Source organism: Periplaneta americana, chromosome 12, assembly GCF_040183065.1.
Source record: "Periplaneta americana isolate PAMFEO1 chromosome 12, P.americana_PAMFEO1_priV1, whole genome shotgun sequence".
NCBI classification, from domain to species: Eukaryota; Metazoa; Arthropoda; class Insecta; order Blattodea; family Blattidae; genus Periplaneta; species Periplaneta americana.
This window is the reverse complement of record NC_091128.1, coordinates 41,999,618-42,025,646: the sequence shown is the minus strand read 5'-3', so window position 1 is coordinate 42,025,646 and position 26,029 is coordinate 41,999,618. Positions and strand designations below refer to the sequence as shown.

At 35.6% G+C, this 26,029-nt stretch overlaps 1 protein-coding gene and 1 long non-coding RNA gene across 8 annotated transcripts in view; one reads left to right on the top strand and one right to left on the bottom strand.

Moving 5' to 3' along the window:
- Positions 1–3,435, bottom strand: part of LOC138710335 (tRNA-specific adenosine deaminase 2) — a 12,345-nt gene extending 8,910 nt beyond the window's left edge. Inside the window, exon 1 of one of the 6 annotated variants that reach the window (XM_069841149.1) lies at positions 3,335–3,435. The gene's annotated coding sequence lies outside the window, so the exon portion shown is untranslated. Of the gene's footprint in view, positions 1–720; positions 788–938; positions 1,177–3,334 lie in introns of those variants that run through there. The other 5 variants (XM_069841148.1, XM_069841146.1, XM_069841145.1 and 2 more) reach the window with 5 other exon arrangements.
- On the top strand, positions 1,130–26,029 carry LOC138710336 (uncharacterized). 2 transcript variants are annotated; one of them, XR_011335213.1, is made up of 3 exons: positions 1,130–1,169; positions 17,562–17,645; positions 25,783–26,029. It is a non-coding gene; the product is annotated as an uncharacterized lncRNA (long non-coding RNA). The 2 variants fall into 2 exon arrangements; XR_011335212.1 differs by having other exon boundaries at positions 1,169–1,282.

Sequence of the window (26,029 nt, the reverse complement as noted above, 5' to 3'; positions counted from 1 at the left end):
ATTGCGGTGATTTCGGAGGTGAAAATCGTTGAATTTATAAGGTATTTTTTTTATGGAGATGCGGTTGATCCTTTATGTAAAAGGTAAATCCATGGCGCTACAGCCCTGAAGGGCCCAGTTCGACCAGCCGGCTGCTGGTCTCATGCCCACATGCCGAAGCACAGGTGGACGATCATCCAACCAGAAAGGAGGTATCGTGTGGTTAGCACGATGATATAGCTGGTTTGCTAAACCGGATTTTCGCTACCTATCATAGCTCCCCAAGTGCATCACGATGCTGGGTGCCATAACAAAAGCCTAAACTTAACCTGTCACAGGTTCGTATACAAGGTGTATAAGACGAGTACGAAGGGAACTACCTCAGCGTTATGCTATGTGGTTAGTGGCGTTTAAAGGACGCGTCAGTTACTATGGCTATTTGCGCCCTTATAGGCCTATATATAAAGCGAGTTTTCGTAACATCGAGTATGTACTAGTGACAGGTTAGGTTTGGTTAGCTCAGGCTTTTGGTATGCCTCAATTATTCGCATTTTGGTCGGTAGGTTAAGTGGGTATGGATGCATATCCGCCTTCCTTTGGTAGCGCAATAGTAAAACATCTTATTTTGATGTTATGTTGAAATAAAATTCATGTATTTAATAATTTATTTTAGGCAAATCCAAAATAAGAATAATAGCAAAGCAGGGCAAATAAAGGTTAAACGAGCGGTGAGGAACTTACGCCGATTTTGGAATAGACACCGACGCGGTTAGGTTAGGTAGGCTTTTATTATCCCGTCAAGATGAAGGTGAAATCGATTGAGTGAGTGTGATTTTTTGTTTTCTATGTTGGCAGTTCAAGTGCGTCGGTGTCTATTCCAAAATCGGCGTAAGTTCCTCAACGCTCGTTTCACCCAAATAAATGTGAATGTCTCAATAAATTAATGCGTGGACACGTACAATTTCTGATACCGGTACGCATTTGTTAACTTATACTTGTGTCTATAAAGGTAAAATCCTACATCATAGTTAAATTATATATGATCACAAATATCAGTTCTCACGAACACGTTCATGAAAACGAAATAATTAACTTTGCTGCTGGAAAATGCCACGGTTCTCTTGCTTTCACAGATCACAGACATGATTCAGTTCTTCCAGAGCCTTCTTTAGTTACAAGCCGGGGCATGGGTAGGTTTGGCAACGCAGAGTGGAGGCGGGAGATTTTAGAGTGATATTGTGTTTGCTCATTGCTTTCGTCATACGTAACACGTATTTTTTTCAATATTACTTTATGCACAAAGGTAAGATCAAGATTCAGAGGGCAATGGTAAAGTTTAGCGGTCCCTGCTTAGGTCGTTCTTGCACGCATGAAAATAACAATGGAATTTACAATCTTTGGACAGGAAGTACTATGTGACTCAAAAGGATGACGGAAATAACAGAAGGCTAAGGGTTTCATCTATGGAATTATGGACGTAGTTTACGAAGGCTACACCAGAGTCGCATTCGCGAAATATGTCTGCAGTTTGAACCAACGTCTTTGGTTTGAACCCAGTGAGGGCAATATTTGCTCGATCCCGGACATTAAATTATTATTTTTGGGTACAGCAGAGTCGCATTCGCATTGAAAATAATACACATTTGATAATATATACAATTAGAACCAAAAAGAAGATGTATATTACCAAAAATTTTACCACATAGATTTCATTACTGTTACAGTACCTAATATTGTAATTAAATGAAATGAAGTGAGGGCAATATTTGCTCGATCCCCGACATTAAATTATTATTTTTGGGTACAGCAGAGTCGCATTCGCATTGAAAATAATACATTTTCGATAATATACAAAATTAGAACTAAAAACGAGATTTAGGCCTATATTACCAAAAATTTTACCATATAGATTTCATTAGTATTACAGTACCTAATATTGTAATTAAATAAAATGAAGCGTGCTTCATTACGAAATTCTTGTACATTCATTTATGCAGGAGTCAATAATTTTCAGTAGCATCGCACTCATATTTTGATGTTTTAAAATTATAGGTTATGTTTACTCTATCACTACTTTATTTCTACATTCGCAATTATGCAATTATAATTAAGCATAACGTTACGTATGACGACTTGTAAAGGCAATTTGTTTACACATCAATTGCATTTATTCGTTTCATACAGTACCGGTACTTCAATCTGAAGTCTGATTAGTTAAATATGTTACTAGGACTAAACTAGCGCACATACTCCTTGGATATACGAATTAGTTTGGTTAATTTAGATTTTTATTATGCCTTGCTTATAAGATCAAATGCATTTCCACAAAAAATAAATTGAACGGTTTTCACTTCCGAAATCACCAGAACTACCTCAGCGCTAGTAGTCAGTGATGTATGCAATGGAAGGAAACAGGAACTGGCCACCCTACCCCCATTATTTCTTGGCTTAGTTGCTTTATGAGTGATGCTTCATTGGTCTTCGGACACTTGACTAAATGACAGCTGTATTGCAATAAGGCGACCTCAAAGCAACCAGATTTACAAGGTTATGTTGTCATGTCGAATGTGAATGTGATAGCACAATTATTCAAATTACAGACCACTGTATTAATATATGTATAAATATATTGCTGAATAATTTTTTTACAGCGAAAGAAAGCATTTGTGTTGAGAAATCTTCACATACAGGCTACTAGTTATAGACAATGATAAAGCATTTCCAGAAAATATCAGGAATGCTTAATGTACTCAGTTCAAATTAAGACTATTTCTGTCTAATTTTGATGTTCTCCAATGCCCCGTCATTCCATAACTACGTTATGATACCATATAGGAATTATAGGTTATGTTTACTGTATTTACCTTATAAGTTATTTCTATATCCGCAATTATACATTATAATTAAGCATAATGTCACGTATGATACCCCGCACTTTCAATTTGTATTTTAAATAACTTATTTATTACGATACTGAGTTGTATTGAATTGTATTTATCGACTATCTACAAGGGGAAGTAATATACGGTAGGCCTAACCTATGTAGGCTACATTTCATAGGAGAAACTGTGGTGAATTTTCTACCTACAAGTAAGGATGGTAATTGTGTTCTGAAGTCTATCCTAAATATATTCTTCTTTATTAAATCTCAAAATAGCTTTCGTTCTCAACTTAAAATGTTGATGCAAACAGGTTATGTTAACATGCTGAATTAAAATTAACACAGTTTTATAATTATACCTGCAACATATTATGCAACATACAAATGGAACTTATGCACACTTTACACTAAATAAACATTTTAATTGTATTATTTATGTTTACTTTAACTCTCAAGACCCCATGTTTGACTTACACCACTTCTGCTCTGAATGGCTCATATGTAGTTGTCCAGTAGGTATAGCTCGCGCAAGAAACGATTACCGAAAAGCAACGATGGCGTTGCTGTCTGTTTTGACGTGTGTATGTAGGCACGCCGAGGGGGGAGAGGTGCGGGCCGATGGAAGTACCGTCTCTTCCAAGAAGATGAACATATGAGGACATCGCTGTGGAAATAAAGAACATAGCAAGAGAAAAATTCGAAGCTAATTAAACGCGCAACTTATGTTTACCATGAAATAATAATACCGTGCGATACAAGACACATATTCACATGCAATGGAACAAACTAAAGTCGTAATGTAACTATCATAACGCAAGACTGATTCTATCGATGTCATTTCTCTTCCAACTGTACTCTCGAATATCATTCATCGTAATCTTTTCTGTCGCCCGCTCTTCCTCATCGCAGTGTTTGATTCGCATTCCTTCCGTCGGTAATCCGTACTTGCGAGACCTATATAATACTGTACTCCAACCACGAGAAAGTCTCCAGGGAATGAAAGGGAGCGGGTTGATGCTGTGAATGAATGTTGATGTCATAAGATCACACACGTGGGTACTCGTATCTCTATTGGCTAGCTCTCACAGCACAAACAATAACACTGATATACACATTTTTATACTACCCTAGTTACAAAATTAGATGACGGTTAATCTCCTGGTTTTTTAATCCCTCCATACAGGAAATAACATATGCAGGAGAGCGCATGATTTTTAAACTGACGTTATAACTCTAATATTATCTATCTACTTCGCTCCAGTAGATGACGCAATAGTAAGCACATTCCTTTCACGGTTTATCTCCTGGTTGGAAAACAGTAGAGTGTCCTACGATCTTCTCTCCATAAGTCAAGAGTTTGTGAAGTGTTGCATGCATATGATAGCTTTTGTACAAATGTAGACAAATGTTTACATTTGATATAGGATCCTCACTAGAGAACGAAGGTTGCATTTCTCCGAAAAAAAGTAATTTACCATTTCGATATTATATATTGTAGTGTTATAAACACGCCTCTCCAAGAACTGAGCATTAAAGACAGGATTGTGAAATTTGATTTTTGGCCGGCTAGCTGCTTGGACTGTGCAACGTTCATTGTTAATCTCCCTACCAAACCTCTAGCAAAAGTGGTAGCGTAGAGTTGTCTGGAGAAAAAGTAGGCTAGTGTAATCTACCACTTACTATCCTAATGTAAACCGGCCTAGGCTGCGTACCATCTTCGCAATGACACAGCGAGGCTTATGAAATGGAATTAAATTTTCGAGCGGGGGCACTATGACCCAGCACTGCAACCTTTCACGATCTATTGTGCTAACCGTCACGCTTGGTGCATTCTCAAACCCACAACGGCTGACTAAACTAAGGTTCGCTGAGTATCCAGGTTTCGAGCAGGTCATTCCAGATCTCACAGGGACTCGAACCCGGACCGTCTGCGTGACAGGCTGAAGATCTGACTACTCATCCACCGCAGGTGGAGAAGAGGCTTATGGGTTCTCACGCTGCGAATTCGCGTACATCAGCAGCTGAACGCATGTTGTGACCAATGGATCTCGCCGTCTGTTTGCTACTTTTGGAAGAGGAAGCTAATGATGAAGAGGAAAATAGGGAAAATTGGAGAATGCTATGTTTGCAGCGAAAGACCTGCTCTTGGACAGAAAATTATGAGTGAATGATTACTGTTTTACTGCTAGATGCAAAGTTATTTACGACAGTAGACCGTCTTTCGCTACTTCACGCACCGTATCTAAATTATATATATTTTTTTTATTATCCTAGATACTTCATTATTTTCTTCATAATCTGTTCTTGTGAACCTTATATTGACCTCCAATACTTTACGTATATTATATTCCGTTCTCTGCAATCTATCGTTGAACAGTCAAGTAGAATAGCTGTTTGTAACGACCCCAATAAGTAGGCTGTACTTCTCACCCCGTCTTTTCTCACCTGAAGACGAAGATAGAACTAAATCTTCGAAACGTTGTGAATTCATTTAAAATGGAACAATGGAAAAAAGTCTAATCTACACCTCTTCTTTACAACGCACCATTGTTTCTTTATCTTTGAGATAAAAAAGATTTGCAGAACCCTCGCACAAATCTGTCAGGACGAATCGGTCAGAGGCGACGCTGCAAGATCTCTCTCTGCTAGTTTGCGCAGAGAGTGTACGTCGCAGCTATAGAAATCACTCACTATAGGCCAGCGGTGACCAAATCGGGTGTCGTGATTACATCGTGTACAAACTCAGTAAGAGGTGGTTTCGTAAAGAATGAGGAGAACTTCTTTGTTGTTCTGTCGGACAAAATGTAATATGTTTACTTTGCTCAACGGTTCAACTAAGAGTATATAGAAATATTAATTGCCACGCTAAATAATGTATTATTATTATTATTATTATTATTATTATTATTATTATTATTATTATTATTATTATTATTATTATTATTATTATTATTATTATTATTACTGACCACTAAGTATGTGTTTCTAGATTTCTTCTGTACGTGCATGAATACTGATATTTTTAGATCTTCTCCCTAAAAGGATACAATTATTAGGTTTTACCTCAATTTTAATCTTCTTAATCTTTAGATGAGGGTAACTATTTATTAGTAATTAATTTAATAATAATATTGTAGAAAAACTGATTCAATATTATGTGCCATGAACTGTTAAACGCCAGGAACTGATATGTCTTAAGTCATAGCCAGGAAGAGAAAGATGATATAAATAAATGTAAGGAAATCAGCTACCTAATGGGATATGAAATATCTCGTGCACTAAATCCTTTTAATAGAACAGAATTTCTCAAGAGTAATGATTACAATAGCTTAAATGACCTCTCCATAGGAAGTTTTTAATTTTGAAAAACTACAAATTTCTCGACCAAGTATCGAGAGAAGAATTTAGAAAATTCCTGATTATATTCAAGAGGAAGATTAAAAAAATAAGCAAGAAAAATTGTTTATTATTCACTGGCTCTTGGTAACAGCAGTGACATTACTGATACAGCAAAGCTTGAGATTTTTATCCGCGGGATTGATAAAGATGTTAGTACAGGAACCACCACTGATTGTAGTTTTCATGCCAAGTACCTTAGCTCCGTCTCCTTACTTAGTAGGTTGTCTGTCGCATGTAATCACTGCAGCTCGAGTTTTGGTCATCGCTGCCATAGGCGGAGATGGAACGATTTCCTTGGAGGGAGCACACTAGGACGATAAAATAAGCTAACTCATAGTTATTACTAGGGAGCGGATTTTTATGTGCTAAAAATGTAAATATATTTATTTTTTATGTGATAAAAAGTACGAAAATATTAGCTAAAAATAAAAAAAAAAATGTTTCTTTTAAATATGACAAAAATACCTTACTTAGCTTGGAAAAAAAATGTTACTAGGTACTCACCCACCACACTTGAGTGCTAATAATTGGCCGAGAATTGCAGTGAACAACAATTCTCCATCACAAATGCATGCCGATTATCTCTGAATAACGTCAATTTCACCTACAGGCACCCCCCCCCCAATACTTGAGTAAATTTACACATTTTTTTATATCCACTGTTTTTCCCAAACACATTCTGGAATTTGTCCCTTAGTACTTGTACAGTGACATCATTTTATTTTTACTAACATTTTTAATATTAACCTGTCTGTACCTTTAGAGAACCGGAAACACCGCTTGCTCCCCCCTCCAAGACTGGAGTTCGATGATACTGGCGTAAAACACAAATCACTCTACTAGGTATAGGAAGGAAGAAAAGTAGTTCATCCATTTACGTAAACTAGGAAATATCGCGATTTTGAGTTTGATAATTTTCATTAGGTTTTTCTTTAATCAAAATACAGTACTGTATTAAGAATAAGTCTTTTTACTCACGAAGTGAGTTATCCATGCGAACGTATTCATTATGCAGTGTATATTATACTGTCTACAGCACATTAGCGTACAATTTAGAGAAAGAAGTTAAATTGAAAAATAATCATAATATGAATATTTAAACACAATTTTGAAAATGGTGGCAGTTCATTTCGATACAGGCTTCAGTTCTTTTGTGCATATTATCGCACTATAGACTATTGCATCTAATTCCAATTGCCAGTTTCGTCCTTCGTACTAGTAACTCATGTTGAAATAATACTGTACCTACTCTACGTACTGTAAATTTAATCTTCACTTCTGCCCGACCCGAAAATATAAAATTACTCAGACATGTTATCTACTGTCCGTCCAAGTGGTTATGCCGCAGGATTGTAGAAAGGGAGGAAATCACGTGACAGTTAATTACTTAACGAGGCCCTTTTATTTAAGTTAAATTAAACAGCTGTATAATATTACGTAAACTTCCAATTCCTAAGAGAAATTAATGTTTTCAGAAAAGAGCTAAGACAGCCCAGCTATTACAGAGAGGCGAGCAGAAGCAGGTGGGGGAAATCGGGATGCGACGTAGGCAAACGGACAGTACCTGTGCGAAAATATGATTCAATATTGAAAGCTCTTTCGTCACTGGAAAACGCGAACATATTTCTGGAACGTACTATACTCAGTAACTCAGTACTGCTTACTATCTGCGGTCCTGGTTCTGTGTGGAGTTGGAACTTCCTTAGTAGAAGGGGTGGGAGTGAAGTACATTAAAAAACTCAGGTACAATAAAAATTGAAGTAAAAATAAAACGATGTCCCTGTACTTCTGAACGTGGTAGCGAGTCTAGTTTAATTTTCACGGCACGCACCTCCTTGTTTCAGATAGCAGGTTTTTGGACGTTTCGAGTTTTTTATGGTGTCTCACAAAAAGCTTAGATTTGCTAATAGGAAAGCCAAATCGTTATTTAAACAACCATTTTTCAGTGTATCTTGAAGGATATCGATTGACGAAGCCCGATAACTGGGAATCACAACAAGACGTATTGCCTCACTTGATGGACATCAGCGAGAGGCGAGAGATTTGTTTAAATTTAATAATGTTCATACCCGAGCTCTTATCTGTTGTGTTTCACAAACAAAGCGTGGAATGAAATCATCTTCAGCAACAATAAACATTCCTAATTATGTGTTGCAAGATCTCTCCTCCTTGTCCATGTTAATTTATTCTCTAATAATAACACTGATATGCTGCCTAGCAGTTCTCAGAACTTGAGGCGATACTATTACAAAAATGGATCACAGATACACCACACAGCGCTTAGAAACACGAAGCAACCAAGAATTCTTAAAAAGTTAACGTACTTCTGAGTGACATAATTGCTTTAGTTTTAAAATGTTTAAAAGTTCTTGTAAAAATTATTTAAGTAAAAAAACTCCAAGATTTATGTGTTTATAATAGATTTCATAAAAATATGTATTTACATAATTTTTTGTGAAAATATGTGTTTTTATGTGAAATAAAATTCGGGTTTTAAACTTGAAACTTCATGTACGGAATTTTTTACTTTGTTAATTGTGTTTTATCATACGCAAAAATAATATTTAATTACATAGGAATCCGCTCCTTAGTTATTGCTAGGGACTGTACTTTTTTCCACGAAGCTACAAGATTAAGTATTACTGAAGTATTTAAGTCAACGACGAGCGTGCATCTCGCAAGCGAAGTATTTGACTGATTGCTTGCCGCATTTCTGTTTGGTGAAGTTGGGCAGAACAAAACGTGGATCATTTTAACAGTTACACTAATACAGGGAAATCATTTTATTTTTACTTCAATTTTTATTGTACCTGCGTTTCTAAATGTACTTGACTCCCACCTCTTTCACTAATGTCCTTGCTAACGTCAGTCACACAAACTCACGGCCGCTGTTGCTAGCAGTGAAATAAACAGTACAGAGTACAGTGTGTTTCAGAAATATGTTGCATTTTCTATAGAAGAAAAAGTTTATATTATTGAAGTTTATTTTCACACAGGTATGGTGTGTAGCATAACTGAATTTATCTGTGTGGACTGAGCACAAGTGAAGATTAGAGTTACCGAAAGTACGGTACCCTATAATATAGTACGGTACTTAACAGCATTATTTAAACAAGAGTTTTGTTTTACTGTTTGTAGGTATGAAGGTCGATGATAGAAACTGGAATTACAATATAACCGAATGTGAACAACAGTTTTTTTTTTCACAATTTCCTGATTATATCATTACGGAATATTTTCGTAGAAATGTCATTAATCTGGTAGATAAATTTAGAACAAGAAAGTGTACAGAAAGGAAGAAAAGTGTAAGATGGCCAACAAAGGTGACAGAAGATGCTGTAGAAGATGCTAGAGAAAGAATGCAGGGAGGTCCTAATAAGTCGGTCAAGAAGTTAGCTGTAGAAATTGGGGTTTCTTGCGGAAGTGCTCACAAAATTCTCAGGAATAAATTAGGTTAGTAATATGCTGAATAAAGTAGACATTATATAATGAATATAACCGCCTGAAGACTTGAGTTTGTGAAAAAAAAAATGTTACTATTCTACTATTTTTTGATAAAATACTGTAAAGTAATGACCAAACTGAAAATCGTAATACTATATTTCCCTGTAACATAAATGGATACACTACTTTTCTTTCCTCCTATAGCTAGTAAAATAATTTGTTTATATATTGCACTAGTAACTCCAAATTCCTGTAATGGAAGGGGGGTAACAGTGTTTCCGAGTATAGCCAGGTTAATGTTAAAAATGTTAGTAAAAATAAAGTGATGTCCCTGTATTTACACTATGTACACTAAAATACGCTATTTTTACTATTTATACTGTAATAAAGATTGGAGATAGACATTGATCAAACATGATTTACAGTATTAAGCTTATGTGCAGTGTTGCGTATTTTAATGAAAGGTATTTTATTTCATAATACTATAGCCTACTTATTTTGTAAATTGTATATAAAAATGTAAATATGTTCAATTAATGTAAGCCGACATTCTTTACGATAATGTAAATATAAAAATAGCTTATTCTAGTTTACAAAGTGTAAAGAAGCCGTCAGACATGACTACATTAAAAGCTGATTGTCAAAAAGAGTGCTTTCGTCTCTAGAATATGATCTGTCTTCAAATATTACTTTTGTAGAATATGATTTTTATTTTTAATATAGCCTAACAATATTTTCCTTCATTATGTTAATCATTCCTTTGGTCCAAATTATCTTATTTAACTCTAAATTGTAACTGCTTAACTTTTATAATTACTTGTAACAAAACACATCTACATTTTGCTCTTATTGTCATTATTATTATTATTATTATTATTATTATTATTATTATTATTATTATTATTTCATTGTTTCCTATATTGTTGTTATTCATATTTGCTATGTATTTTTATATTAAATCCAGACTTTGAGATGGGCAGGGCATGTAGCACGTATGGGCGAATCCAGAAATGCATATAGGGTGTTAGTTGGGATCATCATCATCATCATTGGCGCTACAGCCCTTGGTGGGCCTGGGCCTCCCTTAGTAATTGTCGCCATCCGTCTCTATCTTGTGTAGCAGCCTTCCAATTCTTGCACCCCAACTTTCTGGCATCCTCTTCCACTCCATCAATCCATCGCAAGTGCGGTCGACCTCGTCTTCTCTGAATCCTTGTTCGTGAGCCATGTTCATTTGCCATTTTCCGTTGCCATAAGATCCGTCCGGCTTCTTTCACTTTGGGTTTCGTGACGGTGAGATTTTTACTGGGTGGGGTTGTCGACCCCACGCCAAACCCCCAACCTGGAGGGCCGGTTCAGTGTATTTATATCCCCCACTGACAGGGTGGCCCAGTTATACCCCCAGGCACCGGGTGTTCATTCGTTCGCCTTTTACGAACCATATGAAACTCATGGTGGGACTATTCTTGTCCGGTCACCACACGGACAGTTAGTTGGGATGCCGGAGGGAAAAAGACCTTTGGGGAGACCGAGACGTAGATGGGAAGATATTATTAAAATGGATTTGAGGGAGGTGGGTTATGATGATAGAGACTGGATTAATCTTGCACAGGATAGGGGCTGATGGCGGGCTTATGTGAGGGCGGCAATGAACCTGCGGGTTCCTTAAAAGCCATTTGTAAATAAGTAAGTAAACCCAGCCATGGAGTGGGGCATTTTAGTCCCACTCTATGCCGGTCCCGAGCCCAGAAAAATGGGGAGGGTGAATGGCTGGTTATTGAGTCTCGATAGAGGTCCCTATGCCGAGAAAAGGCCTCTACTAAATGTCGAGAAATGTTCAAGTTGGCAGGTTTCACCTGCCTACAAGACTAGCAAATCCTAGCCCCGTAAGAGGAGGGGTGAGAGCGAGTATCTAGCGCTTTAAAACGAGACTTACTCGGCTAAGGAAAGGTAACCCTAACAGGAGGTTCCCTGGCCCTCCAGGATGGGGGTGACCGAGGGGCTAGCGACCCCTCGTCGTAAAAAGAACCAAGCTACGAAACCTCAAGATTCGTGAGGAGGCCGGATCTCAGCCATGAGATGTAGCGCTATGGAAGAAGAAGAAGAAGAAGAAGAAGAAGAAGAAGAAAGTATATATTTTTATATTGGTTGATTGGAAGAAAAGATCTTGTGGCCTTAACTCTGCCAGTAAAAATATATTAATTGAATAGATTAATAAATAATTTAAATTGTAGGAAAGGTCATCGTAGTAGCAGTCTTTATCAACAGTAAAAGCCACCGACGTGGCTCAGTCGGTTAAGGGGTTTGCCTGCCGGTTTGAAGTTGCGCTCGGGCGCGGGTTCGATCCCGGCTTGGACTGATTACCTGGTTGGGTTTTTTCCGAGGTTTTACCCAACCATAAGGTGAATGCCAGGTAATCTATGGCGAATCCTCGGCCTCATCTCGCTATCACCAATCTCATCGACGCTAAATAACCTCGTAGTTGTACAGCGTCGTTAAATAATCAACTAAAATAAAATCAACAGTAATCTGACTAGAGAAAAATCAAAACTCGAGTGGGATTTAATTGACTATTACACGATTAGAAGAAATAAACTACTCTAATACACTAAAAAATATTGACTTCCAAAAATTCTATTTCACTAATGTTAGCTTCAAAACGTTTGAGCGAAACCGCCATTTTCAGTTGACTATCTATGCGGTAAACAAATGACGAAGACTAAGTATGTTTTATAGTACCGTAAAGACTTTGTAGTTTGAAATGTTGGCAATCAAAGAAACAAATGGTAGGGAGGTGATAAAACAGAAGAAAGTATATGAAGATTAGAAGAAATAAAGCACTCTAATATAATAAACCAGGAATCAAATTCTTTGTCTCGTAGGAGTTTTCGTAAAGATGGTACGCAGGGGCGGACGCAGGATTTTTTTTCGGGGAGGGATTTGAGAAGATAGTAAAAATGGAGTAATGAGAAATAAGTTTATATACTCACAATTTGTTTCCGAGTCACAAACATTTACAAGTTGGCCTGAGTAGCGTAGTCGGTATAGCCTTCTGTGCTCGAAGTTGCGGGTTCTACCACAACCCAGCTCGATGGCATTTAAGTGTGTTTAAATGTGACAGCCCTCATATCAGTCGATTTACTGGCATGTAAAAGAAGTCCTGAGGGAAAAAATTCCGGCACACCGGCGACGCTGATATAACCTCGGCAATTGCGAGCGTTGTTAAATAAACCTTAATTTTTTTATTTTAACATTTACAATGACTGCAATACAAAAACAATTACAGAATGACATTTACAGAAGAAGGCGACGAGGCTTCTTAGACATTTCATCCAGTACTTCATGAGCTTTTACTTCTACATTTTTATGTATATACATCAAGGCCAGTCCATTTAATCTGTCTGCTCCCATCGTGCTCCTCAAGTAAGTCTTCAAATACCGCAAAGTTGAGAACGACCGTTCTGGTGTTGCTGTAGTTATAGGCAATGTGAGTGCAGGGAAAAATAATTTCATTGCACCTGTTCAAAGATGATATAAAATCAGTAGGTATTAGGTGAAGATTTTTCTGATCAAGGAAATTTCTTCTCCGCATCCTCAATTCATTGAAGAAAGACTCTGGTGATGCATCAACATCATTGGGCCACTGATTTACTATAGCCTCAACAGCAGTTTCTAAATCTTCATCTGATGCTCGCACTATGTTTTTAGGCAGCAAAGTTTCACATTTACTTTAGGATTCCCTTATGATTTAAAAACCTGTCCTTGAGCTGACTAATGAAATAGTCTAAGAAGAGAAGGAAAATTAAAAGCATAAAACACTCTTCGTGACTCTCTGTCTTGAAGTAAGAACGCTGTGTTTGTCTTCCTGCAGTTCTTGGAATTTAACATTTTAGCAAAGAGAATTTACGTGGAAAACTCTCTAATTCCTATGTACATTCACGAATTAAAATTAATATTATTTTTGTTTCTTGTTTCGTATTTTTCTCAAAATTTCGGGAGGGGATATATCCCCTTAATCCCCCCCCTTGCATCCGCCCCTGATCTGATCAGAGGAGTCAATATTTGCCAATCCAAGTTTATCCAGACTTGCTTGTATATCATTGGTCAAATCACGTGTATTTGAAACATATATGTTGTTTGTCTTTGCAAGCAATTTGCAACCGTTGATGAACTATAGAAAAGCTTTCCAGCTTGCTTTATAAAGACGAAGTCCTTTGTATTTCTTAGGTGAGTAAAGCATGTTGTCTGGAATGTCGGATGGAAGATTTAAAATTTCTTTTACTATAGTTCTGATCGGAATCCAGTCATGCGGACAGAGGCAATACGGTCAAGTGAGCGATGCTCCATTTAAAATAATGAAAAGAATAACAATCCAAACGCGGCGTACGGATCAATTTCGGTAAGTGGGTGCATACCTTTAAAAATACGTTTTAAATATAAAAACGACAATATTTAAATCCCCTTGCGGCCGGTTGACTACATATAACATCAGGTCGAAAGTTCTCAACCAGAACCTTGTCTCAACCCAAGTACTACAATTTTTTTTCTTATCTGCATCAGCGAATATATGCTGCCTATATCTTCTACTCACTGATGCTAATTCCATTTTTTCAATCTCTATGGAATTGCGTTCATCGCTCTACATAACAACCGATAACAACGCCGTCTTCAACAATGAAAATTACGTATTGGATCGCCATTATGATATCTGATTTCGTTTAAATCAAGCAAAGATAGCGGTTTATGGAGAATATGTGTATTCAGGAGCTCGGTTCGATTCCCATGGGACAACCAGGATGGACCTCTTCCCACTGAGGTAAGTTTTCTAAGTTATATTAAGATTCCTGATTGAAAACTGCAACAATAAGTAGGGAATGAAAACATTTACGTTTTGTAGTGTCAATCGCGATTCTAGGAATAAATGTGTATATTAAGAGCTGATAAGTAAGCCTCGACTGGATATTTAAAAACACTACCGAACACGAGCGATGCAATTTAAAAATTACTGATGACAATGAGGTTTTTGGTTTTAATACATTAGTACATTGTTTCATGACTATCTTTCCTTATCAGTAAATGCAAACGAAATAAATCGTATAATGCAGCGTTTCTGAAAGTTTGGAATTCTGTGAATCGTAAATTGTATTTAAATAGTGGAGAATAGTAGAAAATGTATGCAAAATCACAAAAATATGAATCATTAAAAACATTAAACATCACCAATAATCCAAAAAGATTTATATTCAATCATATAACTTATTTTAATGTAAATAATAAAGGCTTAATTATAAATTTACATTATAATTTAAAAGGTAATACAAGTGATATACGCATCTGATTAACAATGTCCATTTAAGTTATATTTATTTTAACGTAATAGGCCTATGATATCGTTACTTAATTTCGATTAAATATGCATTTCTGAAATTTTGATTTTAATTGGTACACTTAAGTGTTTTTAAATGTTTTTTTTTAATATTGACATCAACAATCTATACTTCAATATTATATAAAAATCTTCACTACAATTTTAATCCAATGTATTTTTTCAAAAGATGTCTAAAGATGCCATACTGAATGACGAAAACGTTAACGATTTTAAAATATAATGTAAATTTATAATTTAAGAGTCCACTGCAAGAATGATGGATGTCATTTGGAGTACATTTTGCAGAAGCAATTGAAAGTTTGAAATGATTAGCGCTCAAACTTTATCTGTGATTTTCCGATCATTACTGGACTATGACTATCAGTGTTAATGCCATATAACTCTCTATGTACAGGGACATCATTTTATTTTTACTAACATTTTTAATATTTGCTAACCGGCAATAACCGGAAATACAGTTTGCTATCCCCTTCTACGACTGTAGTTCGATGATACTGGCATAAAACACAAAAAAATCACTCTACTAGGTATAGGAAGGAAGAAAAGTAGTTCATCCATTTACGTAAACTAGGAAATATCGCGATTTTGAGTTCGATAATTTTCATTAGGTTTTTGTTTAATCAAAATATAGTACTGTATTAAGAATAAGTCTTTTTACTCACGAACTGAGTTATCCATGCGAACGTATTCATTATGCAGTGTATATTATACTGTCTACAGCACATTAGTGTACAATATAGAGAAAGAAATTAAATTGAAAAATAATCATAGTATGAATATTTAAACACATTTTTGAAAATGGGGCCGTTCATTTCGATACAGGCTTCAGTTCTTTTGTGCATATTATCGCACTATAGACTATTGCATCTAATTCTAATTGCCAGTTTCGTCCTTCGTACTAGTAACTCATGTTGAAATAATTCTGTACCTACTCTATAAAAGAGTACCTTACGAACTGTAAATTCAATCTTCACTTCTGCCCGACCCGCACAGATAAAATTACTCAGACATGCTATCTACTGTCCGTCCAAGTGGCTATGCCGGAGGATCGTAGAAAGGGGAGAAATCACGTGACAGTTAATTACTTAACGAGGCCCTTTTATATAAGTTATTTTAAACAGTTGTATAATATTACGTAAACGTCCAATTCCTAACAGAAATTAATGTTTTCAGAAAAGAGCTAAGACAGCCCAGCTTTTACAGAGGGGCGTGCAGGAGCAGGTGGGGGAAATCGGGATGCGACGTAGGCAAACGAACAGTACCTGTGCGAAAATAAGTATGGTTCAATATTGAAAGCTCTTTCGTCACTGGAAAACGCGAATATATTTCTGGAACGTACTATACTCACTAACTCAGTGCTGTTTACTATATGCAGCCTTGATTCTGTCTGGAGAACAGTTGGACCTTCATTAGTAGAAGGGGTGGGAGTGAAGTACATTAAAAAACTCAGGTACAATAAAAATTGAAGTAAAAATAAAATGATGTCCCTGTACATTCTATAATATGTCTTAAGCTATGCATTGACAGTCTTGGTTCTTTTTCGACAAGAAAGTGACATCCATCATTCTTGCAATGGACTCTTCAATTATATAATTTACATTAAAATAAGTCATATGATTGAATACCATTCGTTTTGAATTCATACTGGACTTATTGGAATTTTCAAAAATGAACTCAAAATCACCAATAATTATTATTATAATATAATCCTAATTATTACAAAATAAGATATTAATTATTATTATATTTCTTTATTATTAATATCGTTAATATTATTAAAGATCTAAAAATGAATATAATATTTACCAGTCATATCTGGATTCTATGCGTATTTATTCTGAAAACAAATTACCGGAATAGGCTAAATACAGACGCAGAAATGAGGCTACAGCTTTCCGCCCTGAAACCAAACGATTATACAAATATTTGTAGCCATGTATAAATGGAACATATTCATCACACCGAACAGAACAATTAAGTACTAGATTTTATATCATTATGCTTGTTAACTATTAGATACTATTAAAATATATTAGCATTTGCATCGTAAGGATTATTTTGTTTTCTTTTATTATTTTAAAGATTTTATAAAAGTTCATAGTAGGCTTACTGAGGCGTGTCTCAAAGCTCAAGTCTATACTACAATATGTTAGTCACTAGCAACTAGCTGACTTGTGAACTATACACAGGGTTGCCAGATTTTAAATCTACCAAGGAGGGACATCTTTTTTCATCATATAGGCAAGTGGTGGGCAAAATGAACGCAACCCACAAGACAGGATTTAAATGGCAACTACATACTGTGGGAGTGGTTGAACTCTACAGTGCTGTGACGGATTTACAGACAGTTGCGCCACTACATTCCTACCTACCATATGTAATTAGAAGAGTTCATTCACGTGATATTTAGTCATTTTTCAAAGCAATTTCCTCGAAATAGGGATTTATATCTGTGCATGCTATTTTCAGTTGCGCAAGGAGATGAGCATCGCTTAAGCGGGATGTGTGGCTGGACTTCATAAACTTCATTTTAGAAAACAGCTGTTCGCACTGGTAAGTTGATGAATACATACCGGCATTTTCCATAACTATGGTCCTGGAACACAACTATGGTTCACGATACAACCATTCAAAGATCATTGTAGAAGTAACATAGGCCGTTCGTAGATAGCTGCAGTGACTTGAATTCAAACTACAGTACAGCAAAAATATAGATAAACGAGGTACTACGCTATGGAGTACAAAATTTGATTAGTTGTATCGTGGACAATAGTTACGTTCCAGGACCATAGTTGTGGGAAATGACGGTACTCATTATTTTTGAAACAAACTGTCTAAGCAGTGGATATGTAGTACTGGACATCTTTTTAAAAAATTTAACCCCAGCAGACTTTCATATTCTGCTTTCAAGAGGCTATCATTCTGCAAAATCAGCACCTCTAACTGCAATTCTGGGATAAGATTTTCAATTTAAACATGGAAAGGAGTGGCAAAAATATTGAAATCTTTCCCCATCCCTTGAAAATCACTGAATCTGTGTTCATTGAACTCGTATAATAGGTGATCTATTTTAAGAATTACATATTTAAGTTCGCGTCCTGAATATTTGTAACTGATATCTAAACATGAGAAATGAAAGAACCGCCTTTCTTGTAAATGTGATATCCTCTTGATTCATATAATAATAATAATAATAATAATAATAATAATAATAATAATAATAATAATAATAATAATAATAATAATAATAATAATAATAATAATAATAATTTATTTATTTAATCTGACAGGATTAAGGCCATAAGGCCTTCTCTTCCATCCTACCAGATAGCACATATAAATACAAAAAATAAATACAAACACTGATGAAAATGATACAAATTAAGTTAAAGCCCTATAGAGGGTCAACAGAGTCAAAAGTACATTATAGAGCTCTCATCGAGCTAATACAACAAAAAGAAAGAAAACAGAGACAGCAATGATGATATTGATAACTGACAATAATAATAATAATAATAATAATAATAATAATAATAATAATAATAATAATAATACTAATAATAATAATAGTAGTAGTAGTGGTAGTGGTAGTAGATACATTACATATTAATTTTCAATTTCACAACAGCATAGTTACAATATTTACTATGATTCTGCGAAAGACATTGTATCACTAATGAAGCTCCGAATTCATATTCATATTCATATTCATATTCTTTATTTGCCTGAAAGTACAAGAATACAAGAGGCCTCGTCAATTTAATAATATAAAAAACAATATGTCAATATTTAAAATATTAAAAGAGTAAAAATAATAAAATTTAACTAAAATACTACATAATTTTCAAAAAATTCATTCATACTATAAAAGGGATTATTTTGTAGCCATCTCGTAAGCTGAAGTTTAAATTGTGTTTCATTAAGTGTCTTTATATTTGTTGGTATCTTATTATATACTTTTATTGCAGTAATTATATAGCTTGATTGTGTTTTTTGCAAACTGACATGTGGTACGTTTAATTGATCATTATTTCCGGTTTCATAGCGATGCAGATCAGCTATACTTGTATAATTAGTAATATTCTTGTTTACATATATTAAAAGTTCAAAAATATATAGATTGTAGATTGTCATAATCTTTTCATTTTTGAAAAGAGATCTACATGATAGTCTGGGTGGTGACATTGTTAAAATACGAACTGCCTTTTTCTGCAGTAACAAAATGCAGCAATCCAGTATAATCCGCCACGTACACGCGCAGTATTTTCATGGGGTGGGAGAAGGGGAAGGTAGGGGATAAGTTTGATGCTTCGCTGAGGTCTGACATCACTGCGGCAATGCCGCAGGAATGCCCGCCATTGATATAGGCTTATGTTTTGTCTTAAAGAAAGAGTGATATGAATAGCCTATGGGCAGAATAGACATTTTCATGTCTGTATATAAGTAAAATAAAATAAAAAAAAATATTATCCCACAGCTGAAGAAAGTAATATGAATCTCAAAAATACAATTTAAATAAAACATTTATTGTGGATAAGTTACAGTTTTCCAAGTGCAAAACATCTGGCCGTAAGTTACCACAATTTAAAGTCACACAGAGTTAGTGCGCACTCAAATGTTGGTTGCTTGACGGTTGTCAGCCCACTTTGAGGTCTGTGGATATAGAGGGAAAAATTGGATCGGTGGCGGGTAGAGTTCCCGGGTAGCTCAGTGGGAGAGCGTTGGTACGTTTAACCAAAGGTCCCGGGTTCGATACCCGGCCCCGGAACAATTTTTCCCTCGAAATTATTCAAGTTATATCATGTTTGTCTGGCGTCTTTCTGAAGGGCTTGTGGCAATAATGTTATACCATATTAACTTAAGGACTTAATAATATTTCTGTTTGGCATCACATGTGACAAAATATTTAAATTTCAATGTTTATTAATAGACAATATTGACATAAAATTTATTGATACCTAAATTCATATTTAGTTTGTGCCATAGCATATTGCTGCTCCAAACCCATCATTTAACATAAAGTATACATTTTTATAGCTTCTCACATATTTATCACTGGACTTCAGTATTTTCAATAAGCTTTTTCAATTCTCTGTGCCATGCATTTCTGATGAATGTCTCTTTTTAAATGTTTAAAAATATAATATTTGCCACTGAATTCGTTGTTACAAACCTTACACTTGCCAAAATATTCATTTTTTTCAATATGCAAACCTACATTATTAAGAAACTTAATTTAAATTTAATGTAGGCCTAATTATTTAGGCCTAGAAGAAAACGTTACTAGGTAGCGATAAAATTATACAAGTGATGTTAATTTTCTAAAGGCGAGACTTTTTGTGTCCCGCCTCGAATCGAAGCGGGACTCGGGACTTTTATATGAAAATCGGGACATGTCCTGCCAAATCGGGACATCTGGTAACCCTGAGCCTATACACTAGAGAGATTTGAATATGTATGCTGGAAACATGGCTTTCTTCATAGACTATTCACAGTATTATCACAGTCTAGTATATACAGTCACGAAGCTCAATACGTAGTAAATATACATCCATAGATAGTTGCTAACCACTAGGATCGCTAATATCGCCTCATTACAGACAATGCGAAATAGTACCGGCACAGTCTATTGTTCCTAGTACTTTCACAACACAAGCTTCGTGACTGTATGTACTAGACTGTGATATTATCTTCTTTATACTGTGGACTATTTTTCTAAAACCCATGAAATTACGATATGCTGTACCACGAAATTAAGAAGGTAGTATCCTAATGCAGTTTAATACGCGTTATCAGTTGTTATTTTTTGAAAATTCTAATTCTGTGTTCATAAAGAGTTTTCCAGTAAACAGTTCATGAAACTTGATTCTCAGATTTATGAACTGAATGGCAATTTCTTCAGACAATAAAATTACGTTTAGCTATCAACAATCGAAATATATGTGGAAAAGATAAAGACCTGAAATATTACAATATTAAAAATGTAACGCAGATAGAGGAAAGTGCCCTAAACCGGACTCCTCCCCCTAAAGCGGACCCCCGGTCTCCTGGCTCTGCATTCTCCTGAACTCTAGCAGAACTAAGTGTAAATAGTAGTTTAGGCTTCTACCACTCTGTAGCGGAGCACACACGTCGCCCGCTTCACTTGTTGCTTATCAGTCCGCAATTACGTGTTTTGGCAGTGGAAAAAGTTTTTACATGGTGCTACATTTTTCGTTTTTTCTCCTAGATATTGGCAAGTAAGCCATTCGACCTATATATATTCTTAAATGGTAAGGTTTAAGGTTATTGCTTGTCATTAAACCGTTTAATTTAGATGTTTGGTTAAAAATCTATTGAGTTAACAAAATGTTGGCTATAGTCGCGTAAACTGGACCCCCTTCAGTTGCCTAAACCGGACCCCTTATTTTTTCATATTTAAAGTCTACCTGTATTTGTACACACTCTTATTCTCTTGGAATTATGTTCCAAATTTCAAGAGGATAATGGGGTAGGAAGGAACAATTTTTACAGCGTACTATTCAGAGTGGATCCAAATTAATTCCTCACTCATTGGTTTCGACACTTCACCAAGTTTGCCAATCCTACAAAGCAAAAAACCTGTGCTGTTGCTCTTAGATGGCCACTTTAGCCACACACAGAATATTGATCTCAACAACTTGGCAAAAACAAATCATGTTACCATTGTGTCGCTGCCATCTCACTCTTCACACAAACTACAACCTTTGGGCAAAACTTTCATGGGTCCCCTCAAAGTTCACTACAGCGACGAAATCAGGCAGTGGTTAAGGCATAATGAACGTGCTGTCAGTGCTTTTGATGCAATGGAACTGTTTGGCAAAGCCTATATTAGATGCCAAACAGCTCAAATAGCAATAAATGGATTTAAAGCAACCCTTGTACAAGAAGCTGCTTTCAGATGCCGAATACATTGTAGAGGTAACAAGAAACGAGATTTCTCTTTCTATGAATCTGTGTTAAAGAAACAAACAGCAGAAAACCAGAGCTTTCCAGAGAACAGAGAAGAATGTGATGTGAACGAACCACAAGTTTTTGTAGAGTTTGACCCAAACATCTTCGGCAGGTCAGGGCGTTCCTCTGTCATCAGCTACACTTGAGGATCCTCAGGGTTCCACATCTTCTAAGACAAGTCTGTTTGACATCACTCCCATTCCAAAATTTAAAAAAAAAGATTCTCGAATAGGGGACGAAAGATCTGCAGTTCTACGGTCATCACATCTACGTCTTATGAAGCCCATTTGGTGAAAGCTAAAAAAGCTAAAGAAGCCCTGGAAGCTGAACAACAAGCACGGAATCGTGCTCAAGGACGCAAAAGCAATCGCGGCCAGGGACGTGGTTCAGAAGTAAAGCCTTCAAGAAAAGGGAAAGGGCTCGTGGAAAAGCTCTAAATTTTGTGAAAAATGTGAAAGAATCAAGCACTTAAGATGAAAAAACCATGACCTCTGGAATATCTGAATTGGGTCTTTTCTCGGAAGTCTCCCCATCCAAAGATGATGCTTGGTGTGTGTGTGTTTTGTGACAGAAAATTTTCGGAGCATTCTAAAGGGGAACTTTGGATCATGTGCATTATGTGCTGGGACTGAAAAGGACAAGAACATCTGCGATTTTTGTCGCTAAACGATTTAATTCTGTTGTACGTTTTGTGTATCTTTTTTGAATACATCCTATATCTTTCTTTAAAAACTAAAACCTGTAATTGTAATATTATACTTATACTTTGAAACTAGATTATGTTTTCTCTTATTTAATATCTTTTTCCAAATTTTTTAGTGTTATTTCGATTATTTTTACAAGGAGTCCGATTTCGGCAACTATTTTTCAAATCGCCAAAGTGCAAGGTTATTGAAAATAATTTTTTTCATACCTATTAATTTTTAATTATATTTTCTAAAAGTAAAATGTAAATGGTGCATAATACTATAAAGTAAATATTACATGCTTTTGAAATATAATTTTATACTGTTTTATATATTTTTTTAATCAAAAACAAAACGGGGGTCCGGTTTTGGGCATTTTCCTCTACCAACAATGTCAATGTTCCAAGTTAACGTGTTATTCTACATTGAACTCACATTTTATTTCCAAAATATCATCAGTAGACAGTGGATACGGAATGACTTATCGTTGAATGTAGGTGCACATTTACTATATGTTCCATTTTTTTTTTCATTCAGACCATTGGCTCAACAGATTTTAAACGTAAACAGACGACTTCAACATGCTACTGTATTTCCCTACAGTCAGAAGGAAAAGAAAAATGACGTACTGTAGTACTGTAGTACATACCTTGCAAGGTTCAGTCCTTGTCATCGTTGATGGAATTACCAGCGTTGCAGTAAACGACGATATATTATCATAAGAGGCGTTCAGAAGTCAACATGATTAACTCCACTTTTGGTTATTTCAGAGTTTCTAAGTTGGCAATGTATTAAATTGACCATATTTTCAGTGGTCAAAGTGATTAACTCCATAGTTCAGTAAAAAGCCCACAGAATGCAATATTATTCTTGACTACAACACAGAATCTATTGTGTGTATTCAACTTTAACCTTGAATATCTCAAAATCTTTGGAAAAGGAATTAATCATGTTGACTTCTGAGCTGAATCGCCTTCGCATATCGCTTAAACAGTTTTTGCATCGAGAGAATGTTCTCTCTACATCACACGAAGTCAGTGGAGCATAGGAATAGTATGGGTCAGTGTCTGACATTTGTTTCTGGTCTATCAGTCTATTGCGTATACCACACATGACTAATAACTCACTGTTTTTTTAAGAACGCTCTGCAATTACAGTTTTACTTTTTCAGAAATTGGCCCCGGAACTATCTGATTAATTTTTTCCGACACTTCTTCCATTATGCGTACAGCTTTGTTCATTTCTAAACCAGATTCTTCTAACTGCTTAATAGCTTGTGGTGAACATTAAAAATTGTTTTTTGTAAATTAAACTTTCCATTAACCGATCGGACATAAGTGCTTTAGCCAGTACAATCGAAGATGCTTCTTCACTGTCTAATGCAGTGATGTCAAAGCAAGCGCATTTTTCTGACCTTGACGTAGTGCGCGGGCATCAAGCACTACTTACGGAAGAGGAATAAGCAGCCTGTTTGGATTAAGAAAACAGTGGTGCACAAATTTCAAACGGAACGTGAAATTTTATGTCGTTATTTTTATATGGCTCCTTTCTATTTGATATTATCTATATTGTCTGCAGAATAAAAGTATTTACACCAACTTCTTGATATTGTAGTTGTGTTTCAAACGTTAATAACATAATAAAGAGTCAAGAAGAAATGTTCACATAAATTCCATAGTACCAACAACTATATTGTACTAAGTGAATTAAACATATCATTCATAAAGAAAGTGATATCCCCCCCCCCAAAAAAAAAGAGTCTGAGTATGCCATGATAAGTTGGAATTGATATTGGTGGTATCTTTAGCCTTACAAAAGTAATCAATGAACTAATTAAAACAATATTATAGTACAAAGCAAAGTTACCTAGGTACTGTATATGTTTTAAACGTAACTAATATTACATAACAAAACTCTTATCGCATTATGCTTTTAAGGTGATATTGGTTAGCAACTTCTTATCATCAGAATATTAAATTATTTTCTCGAAACCTGCTGAAGCTATAGAGCAGACATTTTTATAACACCTGGCACATATCTTTTGCTTATGATGTAACAGTAATTGCTTTGTTAATTAATTTTCTTACAAGCATTAATTTTCCATGCAAATATTTTCAAATTTGTAATACACTATCTTTAATAATAGATATTTACGGTATATTAGATTTACGACAACATTGATTCAGTACATGTAAGGCTAGCTACTAAATAAATAGGCCTATATCTGAAAATTTCACTTTTCTATAAAAAATAAAAAAAAAATCCTTTTGAATAAAAAATCAAACTTGTGAAAAATGAGCATTAAAATTAAAACTTACAAACTTACATTCTTATAATGCACTTGTACTTCTCAGACATATTTAAAAATTAACATGGATACAGTTTTAATAAGTTCTCTTCCCTTTATCCATTGAATCAGTCCTGGCCATCTCTGTATATAGCTCGACCAAGCGGCATATATTACCTCACTCGTCTGTCTCTTTCCTTCCAGCTGTAAAGCGCTCAGGCTCTCCTGAGCTCTAAAGCGCACGCTTGCTCCTATGGGCATCAATTGACACCACTGGTCTAATGTGTTAATTATTCTCTGAATGTATAGTAATGCGTGGCATAATAACAAGCAGCATCTAACCATGTGCACCATCTTGTTGGGATCGGACTTGGGGAAGAGATAAGTCAGGTCCCATGTCTTTAAATGTACATAGTCTGGACGGAGCTTTCCGAAATATTTTCTTAGTGTTAGCTATGAAGCTGTTGACTTCTTGACAGGATTCACGTAGAACTTCAGCCACTCTATGAAGCGCGTGCGCTAAGTAGGTTATGTGAACCATGTTTATATAATGGTTTTGTAGTATTTTGCCTGCCTTAACAATGCATGGAGCAGCGTACGTAACAAAAGCAACTCATTTTCATACCGAACACCACTAGGCCATAAAAGAGACATAGATTTATGAAAGAGAGTTTCAATTGAAGAGTGCTCTACTTTTTGGAGAAGCTCGGTAGTTAATAAAAATGTCTCCCATGCTTTGTTACAGTGGTCATCAACTCGATGCCCTGTGACGTCATCTCAGCCAGCTCTGAAGCCCGCTGCGCTCATGTTTCGCTGCCGCGGGCACAGCGGAGGCTTGCGATGGTGGCTCCTTTTTCGTGATAATAAATGTTTCTCATATTGATCAAATTAAGTTTAAAGTAATGTGAATGTCTAATACTAGTATTTACATTTATGAAAGCAATTGTTTGATAAGTTAGGGATGAAATGAAAACTGAATAAAACTAAATACT